The sequence below is a fragment of the Thermobia domestica genome, chromosome 5 (genome assembly GCF_964235325.1).
Source record: "Thermobia domestica chromosome 5, izTheDome1.hap1.1, whole genome shotgun sequence".
NCBI lineage: Eukaryota > Metazoa > Arthropoda > Insecta > Zygentoma > Lepismatidae > Thermobia > Thermobia domestica.
The window spans coordinates 16,870,041-16,889,425 of NC_137458.1; the positions used below are offsets into that span (position 1 = coordinate 16,870,041).

The window sequence follows — 19,385 nt, forward strand, 5'->3', positions numbered from 1 at the left end:
TTTTACGATAGTTTATTATTCTCCAAAAGCAAACTTTTTTTCAGAGTTGCCAGGTATATGGTGAATGCCATGTTTGTGTAGAAATCCAAAGAAATGTTCCCTTCTGATCATTTGGAGGGAGGAGATGCTATAAATCAAGCTTCAGTGACACCTGACACATAGCTAGCCAGCAGTTCAAGAGCAGAGAAATTCCGTCTTCCTGTTAGTTTTTAAAATGAAGGAGAAAAAAAGCGTTTGAAAAACATCAATGAATATATTGTATTTGAGATTAAATATGCTACTCATTTCGCTAGTTTAATTTATTAGAGTACAGGGAGAGTCTGGAGAGAGTGTTTGAAAAAATAAATACAAATTATTTGACACTTTTTTCAGTCTCGATACTTCCATAGTTTCGATACAATATTACGAGACCACATTCAGTGGCGGCAACGCAAACCATTTAGTCACCTTCGGTTAGGAGCGCGTTTCCCATCCATCGTACAGTTCCATCTTGCTCCCAGCAACTGCCACCTCTTCCGGAATTGAGGAAGGTCTCAGAAGAAGACACTTTGAAACTAATGACCAAGACAACCGTGCAAGGCACGTATTTTTCCAAAAGAATGTTTTAAACCTTGTAAAGCAGCATGATAAATGGTCGACGTCTTTGGTTCTTATGTAAAAGAATAAAGTAAGCCTTGTTCTGTATTTTCGAATGATATTATCTCTTGTATAAGCAGTTCTGTTCATAGCAGTCAGCAGAAACTTACTTTCCGATTTAACCTCGCATATAGTTTATTTTCTTTCTTTTTTTATTTTTGGTAATAGGATTGGAATCACATACTATTAGAGCAGTGTTGTCAAACGACGAAATGTTTCAAATTCAGTTGAAGTTGATATAACATCATGTTTTAACTGATACCTCAATTTTCTTAATTATTTTCACGGGTTGAAGTGGTTATTTTTTTAAAGTGTTTTTCTTTCATATTCTGTTATAAATATTCTCAATTAAGCATTAAGCATGCATGATAAACACATAACAGGCGATATCAGTTTGGGGAGAACAGGGAGTTTCGGGGGTCGAGCACAAGCCCCTGAATACATACAAAATAGCATAAAACTCAGTTTTATTTTTTTTTTAAAAAAAAAAAAAAAGAGAGAAATAGAAACTAATCGAATATAAAAAAATACAAGCAGAGAATTTTTCGATATAATTCCTGTTGGGCTGGTTGACAACACTGACTGTACGTAAGCTAGTCCGCAGTAGAGTCCGAAAGTGCTTATTTTATCATAGTACTTGTTTTAAAACAAGCTTGAGAAAAAGCAGGTGTGATCGCCGTCGGAAATCTAGCAACAGATCTACTATCACACCTCGTACTACGTAGCAATTACACATACTACGACTTAAAAGTTGAGCTTTTGTATCTTCCACCTAATTGGCGTCGTATCTACAGGCATTAAGGGGTCATTCTTTCATTCCTTATTTCCTCTGACTTTCTTTCCCATGCTTTTCTTTCTGTTACAAGGAAGGAACTCTTAAGCGTTTACATTTATGTATACACACTTAAATGGCCATAATTTATTTTTCGTTTTCAATCTTACGGAATGTAGTCTATGTCCTGAAAAAGAAAACGTCTCTCTTTGCCACTCCCACATAATAACAAAAGCATTTCATTTCAAGTTTTATCAGTTTCAACGATCTTTGTGGTAAAATAACATGCTGACCTCACATTTCAATTTAAAAAAAAAATATATAAAAAATTGGAGAAAGAGAAGAAGAAGAAGAAGAAGAAATGAATTATGTGCTTCATTGAACTTATTTAATTAATTCTGGAACATTTTTTCTTTTTTCCTTTTAGATTTAATAATTTTTGAGTATTAATATCACTTTTGTTTATACATACGCAAAGGCATATCAAAAAGTAAGGTGAATTTTCGATAACGAGAAGAGATAAATATCTGAAACTGTATCATGTTTTCGACACATGATATCACACTAACATTCGACATAGCAGCCATTACGCTTTAAATGCAACAGCACAATTACATAGCAGGCATATGCCTATCATGTTCTCTCAGGTACATGGGAATGTGTCCAGCATGTGATTTATGTACCTCTGAGAGAGAAATCACTTGGATGGCAAGTGATAGTCACAGTCTATATACCCCCCTAGGCACATGCCTGACATGTACCTGGGGAACGTGTATAGTATTTTCTAGGTATGTTCCCCATATCGTAAGCGTCAATGAACCCCAAAATTACTCCCCCAAAATCTGTTAAATGGCCTATATGCGTAATGTGTTTACATTAAGGTGAGTCCAAAAAACACTTTAAACAGGTTTTTTTTTAATGTACTCCAGGGTGGGCGCGAATCATCAACCTTTAGATTACTAACCTCGTGCTCTTCCGACTTGGCCACGGAGGTGATGAAGAGAACGTCGCTTGTAGTGGGATAAATTGTTGAGGTCTTTTGAATTTGACCGTTTAACAGCGATAACCCTTTGTGATCAGATAAAATATGCTTGCCATGTAATTTTATCCCGAGTAAAATGACGAGTGTCTATTTGCTTTCTTCCATATTCACTTACAAATGATCGGCGAAAGTTGCCATCTAATAAAGTTGATGTGTTTGTTGCTTACACAATCGCTTAGAAGAAGAAGGAACAAATGCACCAAATGTTGGAGATGAATTTAGAACAACTAAATGGTGCATGCCTAGCACATCTTGTGCTGTTAGGGTATCTGAAACAGTACGTACCTAAACGACAAATCTAGAACATGACAGGTGTATATCCCAAGTGACGTCATAAAAACAAATGACTGTTAGAGTGCAAAACTGAGCCAGGTATATAAATGCTATATTTGTGGTACATTGTTGCAAATATCAATTAGGTGTAACAAGTACCTAAAACTAGGTAGCTGAAGTACATACTTAGCACATGACTATCATATGTGCCAAGTGTCGGGTACCTAAAAAGTAGATGAGACATCTAAATGGCACATGCTTAGCACATCTTGTGCGGTCAGGGTCCATGTCTTTTCCGAAGAAATATTGCTCGTAGTTCCGTAACCACGTAACCATAGCTTGTTCTGCCTCTTCCAGTGTATCAAAACACCGCCGACGGAGGATTTCTTTAAGGGTTCAAACAAATGGGAGTCGGAAGGGTTCAATCAGGGCAATACGGAGGATGTTCAAGAGCTTCCAAGTTGAAACTCATGATGTGTATACGGATCCTTTGGGCTGCATGTAGTTGTGCGTTATCGTGCAGTAATCGTAAACCAAAAGGTCTTTTCAAAATTAGGGATGATAAAATGAATAGAAGAGTTGTAAGGAAAAATTTACTTATGTCATTAATATACACGGAAATTAACACGCTTCTCACACCAGAAAAATAGTATAGAGCGTACATGAGAGTGTTTATGCAATAAACAACAAAGCATCAAAAATTGTGACAAACAAAGGATAATTGTGAAGCAATTAAGATTACAAATGTAGAATAAGGTGAGAATGTAACGAATGTGTGTTACAGTGCTTCCGGTTATTTCATTCCACCTTTCATCATTTTAAATGGAATACAAATAAAATAGATGTTCAAAAAAGGGTCACTCCCAGATTCTATAGTAGAAAAGACAGACTGTATCTCCATAAATGAAGATTTCTCTTTTACTATGGCTTCAACATTTCTAAAGAAACCTCATGCAGAGATGGTGTTCCTTGAAAATAGATGGGCATGAATTACATTGTTCATTGCAATGTGTAAGCTTTTGTATAAAACACTACATACACTGCTCTGCCTCTAACCGGACACTACATATACCTTACTGTTAGATAGAACAGTTTTTAAACCAATGAAATAGTTTTACCATAACGCTGCAACAGAATATATTCGCAACCAAGCTAAAACTACAATCAACAAAATCTTTACAACCTCTTCAAACAAATGCTACCGAATGATCCCATGCAGAAGGATATTCCCTTATAATCCAAACGTCATCTCCCACGACAAGTTTTTGCCATCGGTAAACTTCAACGAAAATTTAAGTGTACAACCACAACGTAATGATAGACCTGGGTCTAAGTCTGTCTCTTCTACTGCAGCATCTTCTTTCTCCTTTCAGAAACCCTACAAATTCACCAAGTATATAGTAAAGAAGAAACTGAGCAAACAACAGAAAACTGAGAACGTCGGTAACAATGGTGACAATATCTCTTGCGGCTTTTGCGGTCAGTTGTTCTGCTTCATACTGTCAAAGGAAACTGGATAAATTGTCAACAATGCAAAACTTGTTTTCATGTAATACGTGTCGGAGCTTTTGGTAAGAAACAATTAATTATTTGTAGAAAATGTATCTAGACAAATGATTTTTCAAGTGATCAGACTAGCCCCGTCAATGATCAGAATTACCCCGAAGTTTTGGAAAATCTTGTAATGTGTAGTGTTTCAGTTTTTCCATCTTTAAATTATTAGAAATATATAGTTCTTAATTTTCCAATTTTATAGTCAAAAGAGTGGTGTTTCAGAATAATATGGCAGTTTTGGGGAGAAAAGTATGGTATACATATATATAGCTACAGGGTGCGGCACGTAAAACCGGCCCGTAAAGTGAACACATAAAATGAAATGTAATGTATTGAATATGATTAACTACAACACATAAATGAAATGTAATGTATTGAATATGACTACTCACCTTCACAGCAGCCTTCACAGCAGGTGCTGAAAGTGTCCTCTGCCCACTTCAACACACATGTGAGCACGATTGAGGAGATTCATATATACCCTTGTCAGTTCTTGTGTTGTAATGCTATTGGTGACATCCTGAATGGTGCTTTTTGCTGGCACAGAACGTCCTGGAAATTTCTCCCGAAACAAATTCTTTGTTTTCACAAAAGATCCAGTGAGAATGAACCCTTCAACAATGGCAACACGCTCGGGTATCGAATACGGCATTATCACACACTGATACTCACCCGGCTTAACACAACGAGGCCTTTTTCTCAACTGGTTTCGACAAGTTTCACTGGCTGCGGCTGCACGTGACTGCTGCAGGTCACGTAAGTCGATCCGACCTCGACACGCCATCTCTTGGTAGGAAGGTAGATTATTTAAGTGTTGCCAAAAACACAATATACCAGAATATTACGACGGGCCGGTTTTACGTGCCGCACCCTGTATATAGATAGATAGATATAGATATAGATATAGATATAAAAGGATTAGATATAGATATAGATATGATTTCTTTCAATCTTGTTACAATTTGCATAAACAAAGTATACGTATCATGTCTCACAGTATTCATATCACACAGCTTTATTTAGCTCTGTTTGTTCGTATTTAGCTCTACTTTCAGGTGTGATTCGGGTGAAAAAAAAAAGCAATCACCGACGGTTGGACTGCGGAATGGTTGTTGACAATATTTGTTTCATAGGCCCAAGCTAGAAGTAGTCGTTTAAGAGAAGGTGCCAACACTTATTTTCATCAGGGGAGTACAGTGGCGCAATGATAGAGTGGGGGTCCCTTATTCGATCCATGGCTAAGAAAGTTTGTGGTGGACAACATCGTGTCCGTGGTTTTCTCGGGTCCTCCCACTTTCTCATTTGACCAATTCTTCCAACATCATTCACTTGCCTTGATCATCCGTCTCTCTTAGCCTAACAGGCATAATTGTGGGACGTTAAATTGAAGGAAAGGTTTTTTTTTTTTTCACCATCCAGTGGTTCGGGTTATAGGTAATTGCTGAATAAGGAGTTCCAAATACATTAACTTTACGAGATTCCAAATTGGTTTGTGTATCTAAAAATTTTATAAATAGCGGTTCTCGCAAGAAAAAATGGCTATTAAGAGAAAATGATCGTTAATAAGGGTGATCGCTATTAGGGATGCGCACGAGACAAGATTTGAGGCTGTCTCGTCTCGAAAATGTGCTGTAAAAACGATGTCTCGACTCGAAAAATGCATATTTTTCTATTGGAAGAGCTGTGTCTCGACTCGAATTTTGTCAGGAAAATCCTGTCTCAACTCGTCTCGTGCGCATCCCTAATCGCTATAAGAGGTTTTGCTTTACTGTAATATTCTTTGTTTCTTTTGGTGATAAGGGGCCGCATTGGCTCAGTGGTAGATCGTTCACCACTGGTGCATGGGGTCCCTGGTTCAAACCCGGCTCGGGCCAGGTTGAGCTTTGTGGTGGACAAACACCGTGTGCGTGGGTTTTCTCGGGGTTCTCCCGTTTCCTTCCACTTTCTTCATTCCACCATTTCACTCATTTTTCATGATTACTGTCTCCGTTAGCCTAGCCGGCATAACCATGGGACGTAAAATTCAGTTTTTTTTTTTTTTTGGTGTAGAATTACATGCCGAACATTGTTATAGAAATTTTGTAACTGCGTTCAGTAGGCTATTACACAAGCTCGTACTTTTGACAAGTTTTAAGGCCGAAATTAAACCATGCATATAAACGGTTTTGTATTCAAACTGAAACTAAGATTAAAGAAAGAATTTATGACTGAAAATACTCTTACGCATGTCACTTGATATGAACTGAACGGCACACAATGGTCTCTTTTGTTACATCCGAATTGTAACTCCAGTTTGCAACAAACACAAAAGCGCAATTGAGATAAAACTGGTGGTCCGAAACAGCATACAACAACTGGGTATAATTGGTACCGGTTTCGTGTTTTCTCCCCTGCCCCCTCTTGGTCCTCAAACATGTTTATTACCCATGTGTGCACTTCTTACGATGGGTGTTCTTTACGTCAAATGAGGTACAAAGAGACTTCAGAACTTTATTTCTTTTCCTTTAAAAAAAAAAAAAAATCTTGTATAACATTGTATGAAAGATAATCTGTTGGAAACTAAAACTGGTTTTCGAAGGGAATGTAATGTTATATTTTTAATTTTTATGAATAGAGTCATTTTGAGCTCAAAAAAATAGATGGAAGAATTTTTCCTAGCTCCATATCCTTCTTATAAAGCAAAAACATATCCCTCTGTGAGTAATATTAATATGCACACTTCTAAGCATTTAAGAGATACTGGTTGCATAAACATCTAGGCGAAATATTGATATTTAAAATGCTTATTATAATATAAACACTCGACGCATGTTAGTCAATCACGCTAATTGCCAATAGTTCACAGTCAGGTTAAGAATCTTCATCCCGGCGAAATTAAAATACCGCTGATTTTACAGTAATTATGTGATATCTTCAAATAGATAAAAGATAATTGAAATATGGAACAAGAGGGCCCTAGACAATATTATTTTGCGTGAGGTACCGTTATCACAAGTCACCTAGCGGCTTTCCGTTTTCAGCTGTTTAGAAACGCGAAAATAAATGCCGATAATCAAAGTGGCTCGAAATCGAAAGCAGATAAGTAAGTCGTGATAACGGTATCTCATGTAAAATGATATTGTCTATGACGCTCTTGTTCCACATTTCGATTATCTTTTATCTATTTGAAGATATCACATAATTACTGTAAAATTAGCGGTATTTTAATTTTGCCGGGATGAAGACTCTTAACAGTTGTCGCTAAAAGCGCTGGGCTCGTGCTCGACACCAGATCTCGCTAGCGTGCAGACGATCCGAGGACTTGAAGCTTGAAGGAGAATAACTATTGCACTTTATTTACTAATTGATGTTTCCAGCGTGATGCAGTGTTAGGACACCTAACAATACGAGTTGAAACACAAATTATACTCCGCGTCACCCGAATTAGCGAATGGCGTCAGCCAATAAGCTCGAGGTGCGCTGTTATCAAACCATTAGTGACCAATCTAATCATTCATAATCATCCACAAATATGAAAAAAAAAATCAATTGAGGGGTAAATTTGGATAAGGGAGTAACTAGCAATTCTTCAATTTTTCAAGACAGCAAAAAAAAAAAAAAAAAAAAAAAAAAAAAAAAAAGCCCTTAACCAATTAACAAACGTATTCACACACTATTTTTGGAGACAGGCGTTCGCTACGGAGCAGAGATAATACTTTAACACCACTTAGACATATACGAACATGCTCAAACTTGCAGAAAATATGTATATCTCATTTTAACGGAAATAGGTCGATACGCCCTTATCCAAATTACCCCTTCAATTACGAATGTTTAGATTCGTTACTAATGGTTTGATAACAGCACACCTCGAGCTTATTGGCTGACGCCATATGCCAATTCAGGTGATGCGAAGTATAGAAGAAATTATCTTAGGCCCAGTGGCGTATTTACGATTTTGTTCGGGAGGGGCTTTGCTAACTTTCAGGGGGGGCTTTGCCTGAAAATGTGAAAATTCTGCAAGATATTTCATATACTTTACTATAGTAAGTAAGATTTCGGGGGGGAGCTTAAGCCCGGAAGCCCCCCTAAATACGCCACTGCTTAGGCCTATTTACACTACCTGAAATGACCGTTCTTCGAACGTGAAGAATAGGTTTATATGAAATATTTTAACGATTTATTTGAACAACTTTCTCCCTTACCTTTAGAGTCCTTACTTGAGTCGAAAAAAAATTTTGAAAACTCCAAGGTCGACCCAATTGCCAACTACATTCAAAAATTCATCTCAAAGGTGCAGAAAGTTTCCTTCTCTTGTCAAAAATTACTAAAAAGAGATTACACTACTTCCCTTATCATGCTGACTTCCTGGGTGACCAGCGCCGTCATTTAAGATTTTCCTTGGGAGAGGGGCGGCAAAACACTAGTTGTCAGTAGATTTTCAGTGTTTTTTTTTCATTGATATATTATTATCTTATGGATTAAAATGTATACAATGTCAAACTCAAGGAGAAAATTGTCCCTCCCTAGAACCCCAAATGATGCTCCTGTGGGTGACCTTCAACATACCCTATTTCTTCTTCTTCTTCTTCTTCTTCTTCTTCTTATTATTATTATTATTATTATTATTATTATTATTATTATTATTATTATTATTATTATTATTATTATTATTATTATTATTATTATTATTATTATTTGATTACACCTAGGGTATTGACAGGACAAATGTGAGATTTCTCAATACCTGTTTTTCCATAAGGGTTTCCTAGGTGTCTCCCTTAACGCTAGGAAAGATTTATAAACTTGAGCCTATTACTACATCGTGAAAATTAAATCTTGGTTATATAATTATAATTTTTAATAAATAAATTTAACTTGCGTAACATTGAAATTATAAGTAATGCAAAGTCATTTTGAGAAAAAAGCAAAGAGCATTTGAATGGACTTGAAGAAGAAATCTGTAAAATTACATCATTAAAATTGCAGTTCATCCTACGGGCAGAGTACCTCAAGGTTCTGTTTTGTCACCACTACTATACATCTTATAATTAGAGGAAAGGATACAAATATGGAATACCATTTATTAATTAAGTAAAACCATAACCAAAACTGAAAATGTCAACAAAATATACTTCAGAAGGTAAAGTAGAATGTTTACTACACCACTGAGTTGTTATAACCGTCACATGAATAAGATTAAGATAAATATTAATGATATATTGATAACATGCGATTTTTTCTGTTTAAGTAAATGGGTCTAAATATGGAATACTTGTAATAATTTATTTACAAAAGTCACAAATATAACAACATCCTCGTTCATATCCAAAACATTCTACATGGCACCATAATTCACACATAAGACACATCACCCATTTGCTCTCCATGAATATCTTGTGAGAATTTTCCACCACAAAAGAGACATTCTGCATCAGGACTATTGGGATACTTAATCGTCTGGCTGAGAAGTCTAAAGAAGAGTCTTCGAAATTGATATCACATTCTTTTGGTGAATTAGAAGAGCTATCTCTGTGTCGTTTTAAACGTTTGTGACTTCGTTCACGATATCTTGAGGTAGCTGTGAGTTCATTTGTACTTTCTTATCCTATACGTGCATTGTTTATTATCTGGGTTATCTGTTTGTTGTCTGTTGGGTTCCTTTTCTTCTGCTGCTCAAGAGCATTCTTATATGATGATGTCAAAACTGCAGCTGTTTCTATTTTTCTTTCCCTTAAGCCTAACTGCTTACTAGGATTTCGAACTGGTATTATTTCCTCAGGGCGAATCAGATTTTTAGTTTTAGATATCTTCTGCCATATTCTTCGCGTCAGTCTTCGTCCATCTTTTTTCCATTACCAATAAATATTCCACTAATTTTCATTAGCGGATTTTTCAACTCTGAAGGTAATACAATTTTGCGTCCAAGTATTGTTTTGACAGCTTCCTGAAGTATAACGTGCGGATTTTTATTTGTAAGCCTAAATAGAGTAGATCTGGAAACATAATATTATAATATTTGGCCTCTTTTAGGTATGCCATTTTCTTACTTCTGACCTGGAAGATGGCTGTTTGTCCATTTTTTCCGACGGCAGTCTTTCTTTCTGGATGAAGGTATGTCTGTATGATACAAAATAAAAGAAAATCGTGAGAGATACAGTTATGGAATACTATTCCACATTTATCACCCCATTGGTATTCCATATATGTATCCTCGCCACCTTGGAATGTCACATGTAGCAATGTACAAAACACTTCAACTCTTTTCTACTTTATACGAAAATGATCGTTGGCATTTGCCGAAATTCAGAAAGCAAAATGACAACAATTGAATTTAATTAAGAATAAAATTTACTCCACTGAAAATTTACCTACAGAAGACTCAGGAACCAGAAAAAACTATCATCAGCTGTATCACTCTGGTTCTTTCGTGTAACACTTTCTACTCAGGTGTGGCGTAATATCCGTAGCTCTATAACAGTCTGCATCTCTCACCCCTTCGCAGCAGCATTATATATCCGCTATAGGTCGGTATTCCATATTAGTAGTACTATTCCATATTTGTATCCTTTCCTCTATGTTGCTTATATGCCAATACCAGAACCACCAATTTATGCGCTTTAATTTGTTGATGATACGTCATATCTCGCTTAATGTTCTTCAATAGATAAAATAAACGCAGCATTGCAACCAGCAATTGATAAACTTGTCAGTTGGTGTCTCAAATGGAAACTTAAGTTAAAACACAAATGACGTTATTTGGACTTAAACACAAGTACTGCTTAACACGAAATCCGGAACGTTTACATCTTAAATTACTAGGCTCGCCAATACTATTACAAAATAGCGTGAAGTGCTTTGGTGTCATTTTAGACAAATAGCTCTATTGGGACGTCCACATTTCCCATTTACAAGCTAATATTCACCGTTGGATCAACTTGTTACGTAAGTTGAAAAGCACAAATTGAGGTTTTAACGCCAAACTCATTTTTTATGCATATAAAGTTTTTGTTCGTCTTGCTCTTAAACATGGAAACGTAGTCTGGTTATCAGCTCCAGAAAAGTGTTGTGACAAGTTACAGGTCTTGGCACGTCATGTCTTACGCCTTGCTTATTCATTGCCGTCACGCACTCCGACTCACGAGATCTACCGCCACTAGGCATGGGCGCGAGACCAAACGAGACGAGAACTGAAACAAGTCTCGTCTCGTCTCGCAAAATCAAAACCTGTTCTCGTCTCGCGTCTCGTCTCGTCTCGCAGATAGGCATGGGCGCGAGACCAAACGAGACGAGAACTGAAACAAGTCTCGTCTCGTCTCGCAAAATCAAAACCTGTTCTCGTCTCGTCTCGTCTCGCAGACCTAAGTTCTCGTCTCGCGTCTCGCAAAATTTTGGAAGTCTCGTCTCGCGGTCTCGCGCGAGACTTCTCGCGTTGGTCTCGCGGTCTCGCAAATCAATACTGCAATAATGTAGTCTTCATTCGACCCTTTTAAAATAATGTATACTCAAAGTTTACATAGTTTTGTTTCACAGTTGCATTGTTACACAATGCTTATCCACTCATTCCGATTCACAATGCTTGATTTTACACCCCACATTCCCGGTATTAAAAAATGCCAGTTTTCTGTAGTCTCTGTCTATGTAAAGTATGAATGAAATCGGCGTGTTACATTTGAGTAATTTTACTTGCAAGATAAAAGCTTTCAAATAACTTGGTAAGAACGGTAACTCAAATAGCCGTATTTATAGTAAACATGCAGCGTTAGTAATATATATTTCACAACTTAAATGCACTTTCATCTAAACGTTTTCTTAGCAATTAAGAGTTGAGAGATTAATCTTTAATAACTACAAGAAAGACTACAATGAGCTTAAATAAAAATTTATTATTATTATTATTATTATTATTATTATTATTATTATTATTATTATTATTATTATTATTATTATTATTATTATTCTGAAATAATATTTAAACTGTTTGCAATCTGAAACACTAGTTTTTTTCCTCAAAATCAAAACAAAACCATAAAAAAAGTAGTGGAGTACCGACAGCATTTTTCTCCCCCTCCCTTTCTGAGGAATAAAAGCTAAGCAGATATCAGTTCTGGTTTTGGTGAGAGGATCCGTCTTGCAGCCATAAATCCATTTATCCTAAATTTATGTTTACGGAAAGAAACAACTGCTTTATTTTGACTAAAAAATTTTCCTTCTTAAACAAGTCAATAGGCCCTTTTTCTGCCTTCATAAAACAAGTTACCGTAAGAAAACAATTTGGTGGGCAGGGGGAACAAATCTGTTCTAAACCCAGAGGCTTTACATCACATTGGAACTAAACACGGGTCTTTTTCCCTCATATATATATATATATATATATATATATATATATATATATATATATATATATATATATATATATATATATATATATATATATATATACACAATGAATTGAAAATAGGAAGAAGAAAGTCAGAGTGTCAGAGTGTCAGAGACAGACAGAAACAGAGAGAGAGAGAGAAGATATGATATCCTGACCGACGCCTCGAATTTCTGCACTGAAGGAAAAATCAAAGCGAGCCGTATATATTTGAACTAGGATATTTTTACCGAGGGTGCAATAACAGAAGACCGGAAACCGCAGCCGCGAATATGCAATGTTACCTAAGTTCATTGTTTCCGTCTACAAAATTTTCCGAAAAGACAGCTTCCAAATATGTCCTCAATAAAGAAATAAATAAAAAAAATGTATTGTACTGGTGTTTGCTATCCTGCTTTTATGATTTGTCAAGATGTTGTCTCAGGAGGAGGGTGGATACACAAGACAAAACATGTCGTTTTTCCCCCCTATTTGCCTCCCCCTCCTCAAGAACTTTATGACCAAAGATCTTGGCTCACGGCCCCAAAGAGAAAATAAAGAAAACAGTGTAGACAATGGAAGAATCTATTTTGTTACATTTTGGGAAAGTAGTGATAAAGAAAAACTATCACAATCTTTATTTCTTGAATCTTTTGTCATGAGGAAATCTCCTAAAATAACTAGATTTTGATTAACCTTGTTAACTTAAACCTATCTTGAAATCAGTAATTGTGACAACCTGACCAAACCATTTCAAGAAACAAGAACAGCTAACTAAGCAACTATCAGTGTTGCCGAAAAGTCACAACACTTACCCCGTTAACTAGATACTTTGAAACTACCAAAATAACAGTAAAACATAAAAAATCAATACAAATTTCATAATACAAAGGAGCATTGTATTTTTTTTTTTATTATTTCCACTAGTCGACATAATTTATAGTAAATGTTCAAATAAATGCTAGCCCAGAAGTTTAGAAATAAACTATTAGTTACTGACTTGCCTTCATCTGCGATTGTCTCTACGATTTCAGGTGATGATGTGTGGAAGGGATGTTTCGATGAGAACCATGCACTTCTAAGGTATCAATTTTGTAGAACATTAACATCTTTGGATAGTTCATAATTATGACAGCATTGTTCCTTACTGCAAAGTATAGCACGAACGCACAATATTGATTTACCTTTTCTGGACCTATTCTGTTCGAGGGTTGGGGACGAGCAAGTTCAAACAAATTTTCTTTAAATTTGGCTTCACTCGAAATAAAAATATTTTATATCCACTCGAGAACTCGGTTCAAAAAATCTCCAATTCGACTCGATATTTGCTCAGGTTTCGAGTAGTGTCGGGTCCAAAGGAGTTTAATTCTATAGTATTAGTAGTTTTTATATTAACTAGTGATGCTCACGAGATGCGACAAGAGGAAAAGTTAGTCTATCTTGAGATGTCGTTAATGTATTATCTCGAAACAAATGTGAACTGTTTCTTGAATATCACCAGTCCTGGTCACGAGGCGAGACAGATTTGATTTTGTCTCGCCAAGTCTCTATCTCTCGTCTCAAAAACAAGATTAAACAAAATAAAATACGGAAATTTAGTTGTTTGTTTAGGCAAATAGTAAACATTTTCAATTTCGGTATGACCAGGCCTGAATTCAATTCATTTTTGGTGTTTATTTAGCGTGGTAATGATACAAGAGGAGTTATATAAAGAATAAACACGCGAAATCAGTGGACAATTTACTGAAGATATTTTCAGCGAAACAATGTTGTTATTCTCCTTCTTTTGCGAAAACTTCATCCTCAACCATATAAGTGTCTACACGTTCAGCCGAATCTTTATCGAATTCATCGTCTGAATTCTTGTCAGCTTGTCAGAATTTCTCTCGAAACTGTTTTCGTATTGAAAACATGGATGATAAGTTCCGAAGGCTTTTGGCAACAACAGATCATTTCATTTCTTCTTTGGGCAAATCATTTCATAAGAAAATAAAGAATTTGTCATCTGAAGCTGTAAACCTTTTAATTATTTCCAACACGGAAGCTGACAAAAATTTAGACAACTCAAACGAAGGTGATGAAGGGAATAACTTCCATGGAGATTCGGCTGAACATGTAGACAATACCTATAGAGTTATTCCATGTGGAAACGACAAATTATGCCAAAATCTTCGTGCGGTCGCATTTGAGATTTGAGTGTTTGTCTGAACACTTATCAATATGTGATAGGAAGGAAAATGGAATGGTTTGTAATGCACGCCATTCATGTTGATGATACGGCCATAGTTGAATCTTAAGTTATGTTCATTTTCTTGGAGCTCTATCGAAAATGAAAAAAAATAAATAAATAAATAAATAAAATAAATAAATAAATAAATTGAAAATTGCACTATAGATATGTGGACAGTCCTTTTTTTTTTTTACCACGTAGTACTGACGCAAATACACATTTTGGGTTACGAAATATTTGGATCTTTTTAGTCCAAGTCGATGAATTAAACCAAAATTATATTTTCGGAAGAAATATTGAAAAATTTGTTGTCAAAAGGAACGTAATTTTGAGAGAATAATAAGCGAATTTTGAGAGAATAATTTTGAGAGAATTTTAAGAGAATCTGTACTTTCTAAAGAAAGGAAAATCATCTTTTGTGTTTCTAATTCCTATTAGTGCTAGTGGTATAAAGTATATAGTGCATAGAGAACAGATGCTGAGCTATGCCCCGGAAATGACTAAAACGCTCAAATTTGTGTTTCTGAGCCTCACTAAAGTATCTGTTTTCTTGTTGTCACTTTATATTGTTGTTGTTGCTCCAAAATTCAAAGAAGAAGAAGAAGAAGAAGAAAGAAAGAAAGAATAAAAGAAAGCAATACATATCAATCTCCAAAACAGATGTGACCATTACAGCCTTCTGAAGCTCCAACGCTACATCAAGATTGTTGTGTTGTCTGCATTCCAGGGTCTGAAACCGCTACAAACAAAATCAAATTTTGCAAGCAATTACAAACAATCGTAAACTAAGTCTACTAAAAGGAGTGAAAACAGAAAAACTCGACTCTCGTTTGTGATTGCATTCCTTTTTACACCCGGACTTTGTTTACAAGAATGTTTTTGTGGAATTTTACAGCTGCTAAGGAACGTGAAGCAGCAAGGAACGTGCAGCCACGTAAACACATGCTGGGACAGAAGTAAGTCGAAATACAAATTAAAATTTTCACCACTTGTGGAGGAAGCATATTTCTTGCTGGAATCAAAATATTGTTAGTATTCCACTGTGCCTTTTTGTTCCACACGGTTTAGAACTTTATATATATTTCTGGTTATTATCATTCACATAATCGACAGTCTTGCTCGATTTTTCGCTTTCAAGTGGGATGACTCTATATGGTTGAGGACTAAGCTTTCGAAAAATAAGGGGGAGAAGAACAATTGTTTAACTGAAAAATTAAAATGACTTCATTAAGTTATATTTTAATTAATAAATGACTGGTAGATTGACTCTGTCCTAGCTATTGAAGTAGACAAAGTATCTTTCCCTCTCGAATCTCAAACTTTTTCAGACGCAGTCCGCTATATGGATCCGCCATTTTGAATTTTTAAATTTGAATGTCAAATTAGTAAGTTTGTAATCAACAAAGTCAAATGCACCAATGTACAAAGTCCAGTTCGCCAATTTTACTTTTTCAAATTTGGTCCTCCATTTTTTTTATTTGATGTCAAATTGATAATTAACAAGATCAAAAACCTCATTATAGCAATTTTTTGTCCATTTTTACTGATTTTGAATTATGAGCACGTTTCAAGCATTTGATCCCTAGTTTATCGATCTCTGTGCGTCACCCTTTTGAACCGTCGCTCTCCTGGCTGTCGCTTTCTTTGTGCGTCGCCTTTTGACCCGTCGATCTCTTGGCTAACGCTCTCCTGGTAGTCGCTCTTTTGCCATCATTCTCTTTGCTGGCGCTCTACTGTCTGTACACCCATGTATATTACAATACTCGATCCTGACATTATTAACTATCTTCTCTTCAATATGTATGATGGTACTTGCAAAAGAATACCGTATCAATATCACAAATGTAAACTATGCGAGACCGCGAGAAGTCTCGCGAGACTTCTCGCGCGAGACTTGCTGAAGTCTCGTCTCGCGTTCTCGTCTCGCAAAAGATATCAGGTCTCATCTCGCGTTCTCGTCTCGCAAAATATTATAAGTCTCGTCTCGCGTTCTCGTCTCGTTTGCGAGACGAGACGAGACGAGACTTCTCGCGTTCTCGCGTCTCGCGCCCATGCCTAACCGCCACACAACAATAAAATCACCAATACTCTTACGTCATCTGTAAATTCTCCTTTATTGCTACATTCAACGCCTCATATCACACGCTTATCCGATTCTTCATGAGCTCTTACGTCAGACATCATCTTTATCACGTTATGCTTATTCACCAATAAATAATTTTCTCGCCATCCACGAACGTAATCAGGCCGCTGCTCTCTATTAGGGATGGCCAGAACCGGTTCCTCGTGGAACTGGTTTTCGGTTCTGAACGGATCCGGTTCTAGAAGATCAGGTTCCGGAACCGGTTTTTCGGGTCTAGGTCTGGAACCGGTTCTTCGGATCCAAGTCTGGAACCGGTTCCCAAGATCCGGTTCTGGAACTGGGTTTTCAGATCCACATCTGGAACCGGTTCCTAAGATCCGGTTCTGGAACCGGGTTTTCGGATCTAGGTCCGGAACCGGTTCTGAAAACCGGATCTCTGCCGGAACCGGAACTTTGTGGCCATCCCTACTCTCTATAACCCCGTCGTCATATTTATTATCGCCATCCCTTCATCCAGTGCATGTAACTTCATCAATGCACCCTTCTGTCGTTAACTAACACGCAGTACTGGATCTAGAAATTTCGGGCCCTCACGCAAGAAAATTTCAAAGGACCCCTTCTATATTCAATACTTTTTTTTTTAAATAGTGCATTTCAATTAAATATTCCTTGTGTTCTACTTGCTATGGAATAGAGATTTAAATACTTAATGTTTTACAAGAAATTCTTCCTCTTTGACTTTATCTTCCTAAACTCCCGTGTGGGATCTCTGTTTTCAATGGTGGAAGCCTCTCGTGGTTGATTGCCAACATTCCCAAGTCACTCATTCTCTCCTGTGTCATTCAACACCTTAAATAGCTCTTGATCGTCTTTAAGACTTGAGAATGACCTTTCAGGGGCAGGGGCGGCTTTAGGATTTAAATTTTGGGTAGGCCCGATCCCTCGCTTATGGATACAAATACACATTTGATTGATTAATGACAGGAGAAAATTACTTTTACAATAGTGGTTACTACTATTTGTAAATATACCATTAATATAAACAGTGGAAAATGTAATTACTCTTTATTGTATCTTTTAGCGTTTATATATTTTTCAAAATTTTTGGATAGGCCCGTACCTACCCAGCCTACCCGCTAAAACCGCCACTGCTCAGCGGAAGCCGTACTCACGAATAAAGTCGAAAATAAAGCAAGGCAATAGTACTCAAAACTTCAGGATAACTTGGGGCAATATTGTTAAACTCGATGTATAGTAATACCGCCAATTCAAGAACAGTGTTGATCTTTGAAATAAGGCTATTAAGTCCAGTGCAAAGGGAAATTAATTCCAATGGTAGCAACGGGCTAATGTCTTGCTTGTACTTCTTTTGTAGTTTTCAGTCAGTCTTAACTAAAAGTTCTTTGTCTGAAAGGTTCACAGGTACTTTCGGTAATATGATTGGAAATTCACCAAGAATTGTCTATAATGATGTAAAACAGCTCTCCATTGTACGCGATATTGTAAATTTTAACCCTGAATCAAGCCTCTGTGTCTGAAAACCGATGATCTACCAGTTCATCGATTTTCTTTCTTTCTTTTGGTTAGCTCTTTTCTGCGAAGACGGTTGACTTTCCGCTTCGCAGTAACAATTGTGGCCTCTTGTTTTATTTGATGGTGTTCTTCTCTCATTTTCTTCAGTTCCTCTAGGCTCTCTTCAAGAGTGCGTAAAACTTTCTCAACGTCAATTTGTTTACTTTGGGGAAGTTCCGATGCGATGTTCAGTTGTGAAAATATTTTTGAGTGCACCACAGTCAGAGACACAAAATCGAAGGAATCCAAGGCTTTCGCCAATCATTCTGCTTTTGATATCTCGTTAGCCTTCTTACTTGTCAGTGAAAGTTTTCCGAGAGTTTTCATTACATCAGCACGCCTAACTTGATAGCTACAATGGACTGATACCGTGAGGAATGAGCTGATTGGATTGAGCTTTTTCAAAATGGCATCTGATTCTCTTGTTAATGATGACATAATATCCCACCTATTTATACTTGGGGATATTCTCTCATCGTTCCGTCGTTGTCAGTTCTGATAGCTCATTACTTGGTTCAAGTAATTAAACTATTGTAAAAATAGGGGGCGCGGTGGCTGAGTGGTAGAGCGTTCACCTTCGGTGCTTGGGGTCTCTGGTTCGATCCCAGCTCGCGCAATGTGGACTTTGTGGTGGACAAACACCGTGATCGTAGGTTTTCTTGGGTTCTCCCGTTTCCTCCTACTTTCTTCATTCCACCATTTCACTCATCTCTCATCAATACCGCCTCCTTTAGCCTAACCGGCATAACCGTAGGACGTAAAACTTAAGGATTTCATTTCATTTCTTTTTATTGTGAAAATATCATTCTTTTTCAAGTGTTTTAAAGAGTAGTGTTTACAGGCTAGGTGCAGGGAGATCTTTAAAAGCCCTTGGGCCCCTTAGGG

General features: G+C 36.7%; 1 long non-coding RNA gene across 1 annotated transcript in view; it reads left to right on the forward strand.

Moving 5' to 3' along the window:
* The window catches only part of LOC145685752 (uncharacterized), a 54,242-nt gene that overhangs the window by 25,176 nt on the left and 9,681 nt on the right, over window positions 1–19,385 (forward strand). The window contains exon 2 of the long non-coding RNA XR_014131481.1: window positions 4,097–4,294. This is a non-coding gene — a long non-coding RNA (uncharacterized LOC145685752). The remainder of the gene's footprint in view (window positions 1–4,096; window positions 4,295–19,385) is intronic.